Source organism: Aquila chrysaetos, chromosome 17 (assembly GCF_900496995.4).
Source record: "Aquila chrysaetos chrysaetos chromosome 17, bAquChr1.4, whole genome shotgun sequence".
Lineage (NCBI taxonomy): Eukaryota > Metazoa > Chordata > Aves > Accipitriformes > Accipitridae > Aquila > Aquila chrysaetos.
The window spans coordinates 869,146-877,017 of record NC_044020.1 but is presented as its reverse complement, the minus strand read 5'-3'; the positions used below and the strand labels follow the sequence as shown (position 1 = coordinate 877,017).

The 7,872-nt window shown below is 50.5% G+C and overlaps 1 long non-coding RNA gene across 1 annotated transcript; it reads left to right on the top strand.

Moving 5' to 3' along the window:
• Positions 1–293: 293 nt before the first annotated feature.
• On the top strand, positions 294–3,445 carry LOC121233900. The gene is made up of 3 exons (XR_005934247.1): positions 294–1,108; positions 1,202–1,651; positions 1,797–3,445. It is a non-coding gene; the product is annotated as an uncharacterized LOC121233900 (long non-coding RNA).
• Positions 3,446–7,872: the final 4,427 nt, after the last annotated feature.

Sequence of the window (7,872 nt, the reverse complement as noted above, 5' to 3'; positions counted from 1 at the left end):
TAGGACAGATTTCATTTTATCCACGTGGGATCTTCTTGAGAGGGTTGAGGTAAATGTGAATCCCAATGGGTGTACTGGGCACCACTTCCAGGAGGGTAAAATTCAGAAAGGCCTGTGCTGGATTTGCTTCAGGAAGTTCTTATCCATCTCCCAGACCTTGTCCCTCTCCCCCCTGGTTTCACCCACGAGCGTCAGTCTCTTTTCAGTCATCAGCTGTTGATAAACCCAAACCACAGTCTCCTTTTTTTGATCCAGATGCTACCTGCCTTTAAAACCTGAGGCTGGCACCCAGAGGTGCTCCTTCTGCTGGTGGAGAAACGGAGCCCATCCTTATTCCATTCCCGTATTACATACGACATCTGTCAAAAATTACTTTTACTGTTTCTGCAACCACTGTGCTCATGCACCGTTTATGTCCTGGGTTGCGACCACCTCCGCCACCGCACCGACATGGCTTGTCCTGCTCACAGCTGGAGATCTCCGAGGGGGAGGATGGCATCCACGAGACAGGGACAGAGCAAATCCTCAAAAACACAAGCATCTGTAGCATTTGTGCTGAAAATCGATGTTAGAGCCCTGGCTGTTTCTCGTTTTGCAGCTGTTTCCTCAGCCTGATGCTGTAGATTGCATTGGCAGAACGGAGCTATGGGTGATGACAGTGGCCTCTTTTATACCTGGGGCTGTGGCCGCTGTTGATGAACCGTCTATTGAAGCACCAAAAGCAGCTCCTGGAAGATGAGGCAGCCTCATTTCCTTTCTCCTTTCCCACTTGTCTCTTCTGGGGTCAATACTCCATTTTTGGCTTATTCCCTTGGGCTCTTTGTCAAGCTCTTTGGGCTGTCTATAAATGTAGTGTCTTCATTAGCATTTAATCAGCAGGATGTAGGGTTGTCTCTGAGCAGCAGCCCACGAAGACGCCCTGCTTCAGACAGGAGGCACCTGCGGTCGGTCGTATCTGCTGGGGCGGCACACGCTCATCGGAGCTTTGCACAGAGAGTGGATGTTCCTGGGGTGAAGATGATGGCCTCAACCCAGCTCCTTTCTGCTGCCCATAAATCACATTAGAGTATATCAAAGCCAAGCCCTGAACTGTCAGCGCTACCTAGATGTAAATACTGTAATTATCCTAAGTAAAATTAACAATTCGTCAGACTTCCTGTGTTGAATCTTTTTATTACAGGCTTTTTTTTTTTCATCACAGATTTGATTTGCCATAGACTTTATGTGACCCTGGATTATAAATCTCTGGCTTTCAAACACTACCTGCCATCGTGAGCTGTTGCAGCAGCTAATTGGCAGCCGCTCAGAGGCTGATTTTGCTGAGGAGAAGGCACTTCTCCTGGCCGCCCTGAAATCTGCCGGTCCCTTTCAAAAAAGGTTTGCCCGTGCAATGAGTGATGCTGGATCCGTACCAAAGTCCTGTGGGATCCAGGCGTGGATGCGACTCTACACAGCTAAAGAAACGAGCCCGTGTCAAGGAGCGCGTGGAGGGAGAGGAAAGGGCTCGAGCCTTCCTCATCCCCAGCAAAGCAGAAGGCGGCAGCGTCATGCAGTATTTGCAAAGATGATCTCTTCAGCCCACCATCCCCACCAGCGACTGCCATCACGGATACCTCCACGTGAGGTGAGGCTGCTGATGGCAGCTGCCAAGGTAGGACCTTCAGAGAGGAGCCTGCACAAAGCCGTGCTGGCATCAAAAGTTAGTTATAACACAGTCAAAGCTTTCTAATGATCGTATCAGGCTGCAGAGTTCAAGTCATGTGAAATAATATTTTTTTTTTCTTTTTCCCTACCAGAAAAGACGCCGTTGACCAAAATTACTCCAGTAACAGGGAAGCACTCGGCAAAGCCCAGCGCTGCGTTTTCCACTGCTCACCTCTCTGCAGCAAAAGCCAGCGGACAGTCTGCGCAGGCATTGCACCATGAGTTACAAGTGGCAGATTAAAAAAAAACAGAGGGGCTGTACTTTGAACACACAAAAAAATGAGCCTTTTCTCACACGTGCCTTTGCACGGAATTAGGAGACAAGCAATGTTATTGCTTTTGTCCCAGTGGAGCCTGGCACAGCGGGTTTGTCTCAGATGTTTTTCCTGCCTTTGACTCTCAGCCTGTTCGGTGTGCTTCCACCAGCTCCACACCTCCTCAAGGTGATTCAGAAAATGAAACATGACAAAACAAAACTCATTTTAATAGCTTGTCTTGGCCAAGGCCAACTAGGAATACAGCTGTGTTATTATCATGAGCTGGAATGCAAAGCTATTTACTTCATTAGCAGGAATGACAACAAAATAGCAGCCCATGGTGCTGGCAACGGTAGAGCCAGAACTAAAATATTGCATTCAAAATAGAAAAAGACCTGGAATAAACTCCTTATTGTGGCTGTAAAATAATTTTTCTTGGACAAAATAGGCTCAGAAACTTCCAATGGCATGTGACAGGCTCCTTGAAAAGCGGGTTTTATCCAACGTCTGACTGTGCAAACCTCTGACAACCTGAGGAGATGCCTCCAGACGAGAGCCAGGGCTGAACACTGGCACTTCACTGACAAGTGAATGCTTAAAGGCTGGAGACTGAAGGAGGAGCTAAAACTATTAACCAAAGAGGTTTTATACTGACTACAGTTCTGAGACCAGCACTGAATTTGTGTTTCCATTCCCAGCCATTGACAAAGCAGACCTGAAGAGCTGCAGGGGGAGTAGAGTAAGAGTAGGCTGAATTCCTTATCATGGAACTAACATCACTAGGTTGGGTTTTGGTTTGTTTGGTTGGCTTTTTTTATTAAAAGGCTCTCCATACAATTTTGAGAAGTCTTTTCACTGATTATGGATAACTTATTTCAAGGAGGAGATTCCATTCCCCAGCTGGACCTGGAGCAGCTCCCCCCAGCAACGTGGACGTGGAGGGCTTGCCTTGCCTTGAGAGAACAGTCCATCAGAAGTACAAAACATGAGGATAAAAAGCAGAAAGATCTGCAGTAAAACTGCTTATCTTTGAAAGAGGAGCAGAGTGTCTATCTGGTTGTACCAATATGATGTCCTTCGGTTTGGTTCCAGATTTTCAGTCTATCTTGGACTATCTTTTGCTTCTTAAGCAGATCAAGCTGTCCCTAAATCCCCCATGAACATACCTGAAAGCAACACGTTGTGTACCTCGAGCATCTAAAATGTCATCTTCTTCCTCCTCGGTCCATTGGAGAAATCTCTTAAAACAGCCCTTCCAACAGCCTTCCGAGTGAGGAACCCATCCCCTCACGGGATTTTGATTTTCTCTCCACGTGCTGGACACTCAGCCCACCCGCCCTGCTCCGCACCTCCCCGTTTCCCCAGCTCGCTTCCCACGCTCTTGCAGATGGTGAGCACCGAAGATCTCCAACAGCTTTAGGGACCGGCACGGAGAGCATCCCAACGGGCACCACGGTGTGCCAGGCTGTGCCACCAACCCTCCGGCACAGCGCGCCCGGGAAAATCGCTCGCGCTCGGGGCAACAGGTCCTCCTGCCCCCATTCGAAACTGCTGCGAGCGAGGAACGTGGCTGCGCGCCCTTCCTCCGAGCCGCGTGTGTTCATGCCGACTTGAGGAGGAGATATAAAAGCTGCCGGAGCTGCCCTGGCTTCCTTCTTTCCTCAAGTTATTTCCATCACCATTTTTCCCCACACCGCTGCTTCGGGTTCAGCTGCAGCATAAGCCCTGCGCAGGCTTGAAGAAGGCAAGGTAATGTACGTCTCCTGGAAAGGATGAGCTTCAAGATATTTAGTTCATGGGCGTGTTTGCGTGCAGAATGGTGTTCAAAGGGACAGCAGGAAGAGAAATGCGGGTAACGAGCCCTGGCCCTGCCTTTTTGAAAAGGCTGCGTGCAGCAGGGAGAGCTGAAAATCTCAGCAGCACCCGCGCGCTCTCGGTCTGACTCCGCAGCCTCTCCAGGGCGTCGGGCTCACCCTCTGCCTCGGCTTTCTCATCGGTGGGCCTGGGAAAGCAACGCGAACATCCATCGGTAACACGGGGTTAGAAACGATTACTCAGAGTCTACAGCGCTCCGGATCGGAAAAGTGCAGTGCAAGCGCTTTTATTATTTAGGTGCTAAGCATGCACAGTAATTATTCAGTGCTCACGTGTTTGGGTTGCTTTCTAAGTTTGGTTTAAAAAAAAAACCACCACCACAAATCCGTTGTCGGTAACGATGTCTCGAAAAGACGAGCTAAAGTAGGGAGGTTTCTGTAGTGAGTCATGGTGAGATCAGAAGTAATTTATCGGTGACTTCCCATCCTCAGTTGTCTGTCCTGAGCAGCCGCTTCCCATCCCGCTGGATGTCCTCCGGGCAGCCGCCCGCCACCCGTGGCAGCATCCAGCATCCCGGTGCACGGCCCCGGTCCTCACCTGCCTTCTGCGAGTCACGGTGCACAGGTTCCTCTGCACACCTCCGCGTGCGCATCTTTTTTCCTCCCCAAAAAGTACTCTCTGGGGTATTTTTCACGGATTATCCAGAATGTGAGAGAGATTTACGCTGGGGCTAAAACGTAAGCTCTTCCTTTAACAAGTCATACTGTTTGGATACAAGGAAAACCAAAAATCAATTTGCTTCTTCTCCTTCTGCTCACACACTGTTAGAAACACAGACTAAATTAATTGCAGGAACATCAGGCACCAGAGGGGTAGAGAAAAAAAAAATCCAAAGCCTTGTAGTACAACTATAACGGCGTTTCATGTTCTCTGGGGTTTTCACTCGCAGTGACGCTGAATCAAGGTTTTAGTCACACAGAATTTAATGCCAATTTTTATTCTGCTCATTCCGTGCCAGGGACATGCGCTTGACCTCTGCAAAAAAACACTCTAAGGCCTCGAAGCTTCAGTGCTCTCTGAGTCTCAGGTAGGACCTGGGCCCCAAAATGATTTCTCTCTTTGGTTTGCTACAAAACAATGAGCTTTTTCTTTCTTCTCTCTGGCACTGGATTAACAGATAGGCACTATCCATCTGTGCCAAGGTCCCAGCTCCTGGAGCAAGGTGATGAAATTGAAATCTCAGCTCCAGGAGCTGAGATTATTTCTTTTAATAAGTTGGACTTCCAGCCTTTCATCGTACTGAGAGGAAATTTGAAAACATCACCCAGAAGTTGTCGGCTGGAGTCTGCAGAGATGCTGGAGCTCAAACAAGAGGTGTGCCGTACCGTGAGTCTCAACCGAGCCTTAACGACGAGGTTTACTTCTACAAGGGCTCCCTGGTTTATCACTGGAGAAGAGCGTGGCAGGTCCGGCCTTTCGCCAGCCCAAAAATCTGGCTGCCGGAGCGGGAATTTTGGCAGAGGTCGGTCTTACTGCCGGAGGTGCGGGAGCCTCACAGCCCGACGCGGGTTTTGACATCGCACTGAGGATGGGGGACTCCCCACCGCTGACTTGCCAACGAGGGTGCTGGGGATCCCCTCTGAGGGTGATTTGGAGGCTGCAGCAAATTGCGGAGTGTGGCTGGCTGCCGGCACGGGGGAGCGAGCCCCGAACGGGCCGTGCCGTGCTGGGGGGGCTGATGCTGCAGCCTCTTTCGCAGGGGCTGGTCACAGAATAGGGAGTCCTGTGTAGGAAGACCTGGCAATCTTCAAGAGTGCCGGCTTCGTGCCGCCCATCAGGAGCGCTACCGTCACTGCAGCCTCGGCCTGTTCATTTCTGGGGGTGAATTTTTCAGGGTCCGTGACCGCGGTGGTGGTGCGGGGAGCAAAACACTCCGATAAATCTCTCCGGGTGCCCGTGGGCAAAACGCCTGGCTCAGAAAATGAATCCACCAACGTTTTAGGCAACCAAACGTCTTAAAACACACAAAGCCGAACGTTCTCAGTAGAAGATCTTCTCTATAGGATTATCTTCCTCTCAGAGCATGTCGGAGCCTGGACATGTCAGTTCCCCGGGCCCCGTGGAGGTTTGCTGGGCAAAGCCAGCCTCAGGGCAGTCATTTTCTCAGCTCTGAGCGAGGAGCCTTGTCAGAAAAAAGCGCAGCAAGCAGTTAGCAAAGTCCTGATTACTTGTTTTGCCATCAGTATGTGTGCCTTCTTGCACAGAAAGATTTCCCAGCCATCGCTCAGGCATTGGCAACCCCCATACCATGCCAGTAAATGAGTCAGGCTTTTCTATAATAAAGGAACTCACTTTAGATCCTGCTGCTTTAAACTATTCGCTTCCTCTTGCTATCTTTCTTTTTTTTTTTTTTTCTATTTTTTTCCTTGAGCAAGTGAAAGTAATTTGCCCGTTCTTGGAAGATCTGTTTTTCCTACGCCTTCCCCAGGACTGACACACCACGCTGCTGGGACCGGGAGGTGACTAAGGGCTTTGCTACAGCACAAACACCAAGCGGAGAACTTTGCAAAGTTGCGTGTCATATAGTGGGAAATGCTAAATATGATGAAACAAGTTTCAGGACTCGGCGCTTCAGCAGCCAGTACCAATTACTCCCGGTCTGGGATGAATCACCCTAGAGCTGCTGCAACCTCAGGCAGCTGCAGCGGAGCGGGCAGCTCTGCCGCCGCCGGAGCCCTCGCACCACCTTCGCTGTGGCCTTTCCCATCTCCTGGCGAGGTTTTATCCAGCAGCAGCAGCGCGGGTACTGCAGAGCTGCAAGTGCTCTGCTCTCCCCGCAGCTCCGGCACGATGCTCAGAGCCTGTCTGGCATGGTGGGACATCGTCATGGGCTTACTCGATGGCACCAGAAAAATAGGAGAGAGAATCTCTAGCTGGGAGGTCTTACGGGGGGGGGGTGTCTCTGGACTAGCTCTGGGTCGCCCTGAGCTCGTGCAATTTTGTGACAGCAGTATCTGCCGCTGTTGGATACTGCCAGTCTTGAGAGAGGCAGAGGGATTCAACAACCCTAAAAGCGATAAAATCCCAACTGAAGTAAAAAGGGCTGTGGGGTCAGCCTCACTCAGAAAAGCACCGAAACAAGGATCACAGGGTAGGGGTGAGCTTGAGAGGCAGCTGAAAATGCCGTTGAGTTCTGCAATCTGTTCACATGCTGCCCACATCGCTGGCTGCCGGCCGGTGCTGGGGTTTAAAATGTCCACGCGGTGTTTTGGCGGAGCTGAGCCTAGATATTTGCTCAGGGACTGGACTGCAGCATCCCAACTCATCCCCGCTTTGTCCTGACCGCATAAATGACCCCGAAACAACACACGTCTCCGGGCAGTAAGGGGCTGAACACGCTCGTCATTGAGGTCTCCCGTTGGCAGCGTTCTGCAAATGATTTCCTTGCTTGGCACGTGCACTGCTAATCAGCGTGGATGGGAGATGTGTCGTCCGCTGCTCTGCATGGCACCCTGTGGATCCCCAGGGCTGTTCCGTGTCCCGCCGTGCCGTGGAAGCTGGGATTTGTAACAGCCGCGGAGCCGGCCTCGTCCAGAGCCGTTGCCATCCGCTCCCGGACGTCCCGCTCCCACCACTCTGGGACCTGCTTGTAGCTGCAGAAACCAAACATCCGAGGGGCTGCTGCAGGGCGAGCTTCTGCCTCAGCCCAATTAAATGGTGGTTTGGGGTTGGGCCGGTAATAGCTTGAAACTGGGTCCTTCAGCAAATGTGGGTGATGAGAAGATGGTTCCATTTATAGTTGGAGACAAGCTATTTATAAGAAGAAAGAAAAAAACCCTCGATGATGTGATTATTCATTGTTTTGTTCTGAATTCCATTGCTTCTCTTTCAACTCCCTAAGATGAAAATGGAGTAAAATAGGAATTTTTCAAACTGACTCCTTTTCTTTATAGTAGAGGATAAGGGCAACGCTGAGCCAAGCTACTGAGCTCTGCCATGAGATCATGGCGGGGCTGGTAATTCCAGTATGGGACCCTGGACTGCAATAGTTCAACACTTTTCATATTTACAGTCCTCCAGATATCCCAAATCTCTG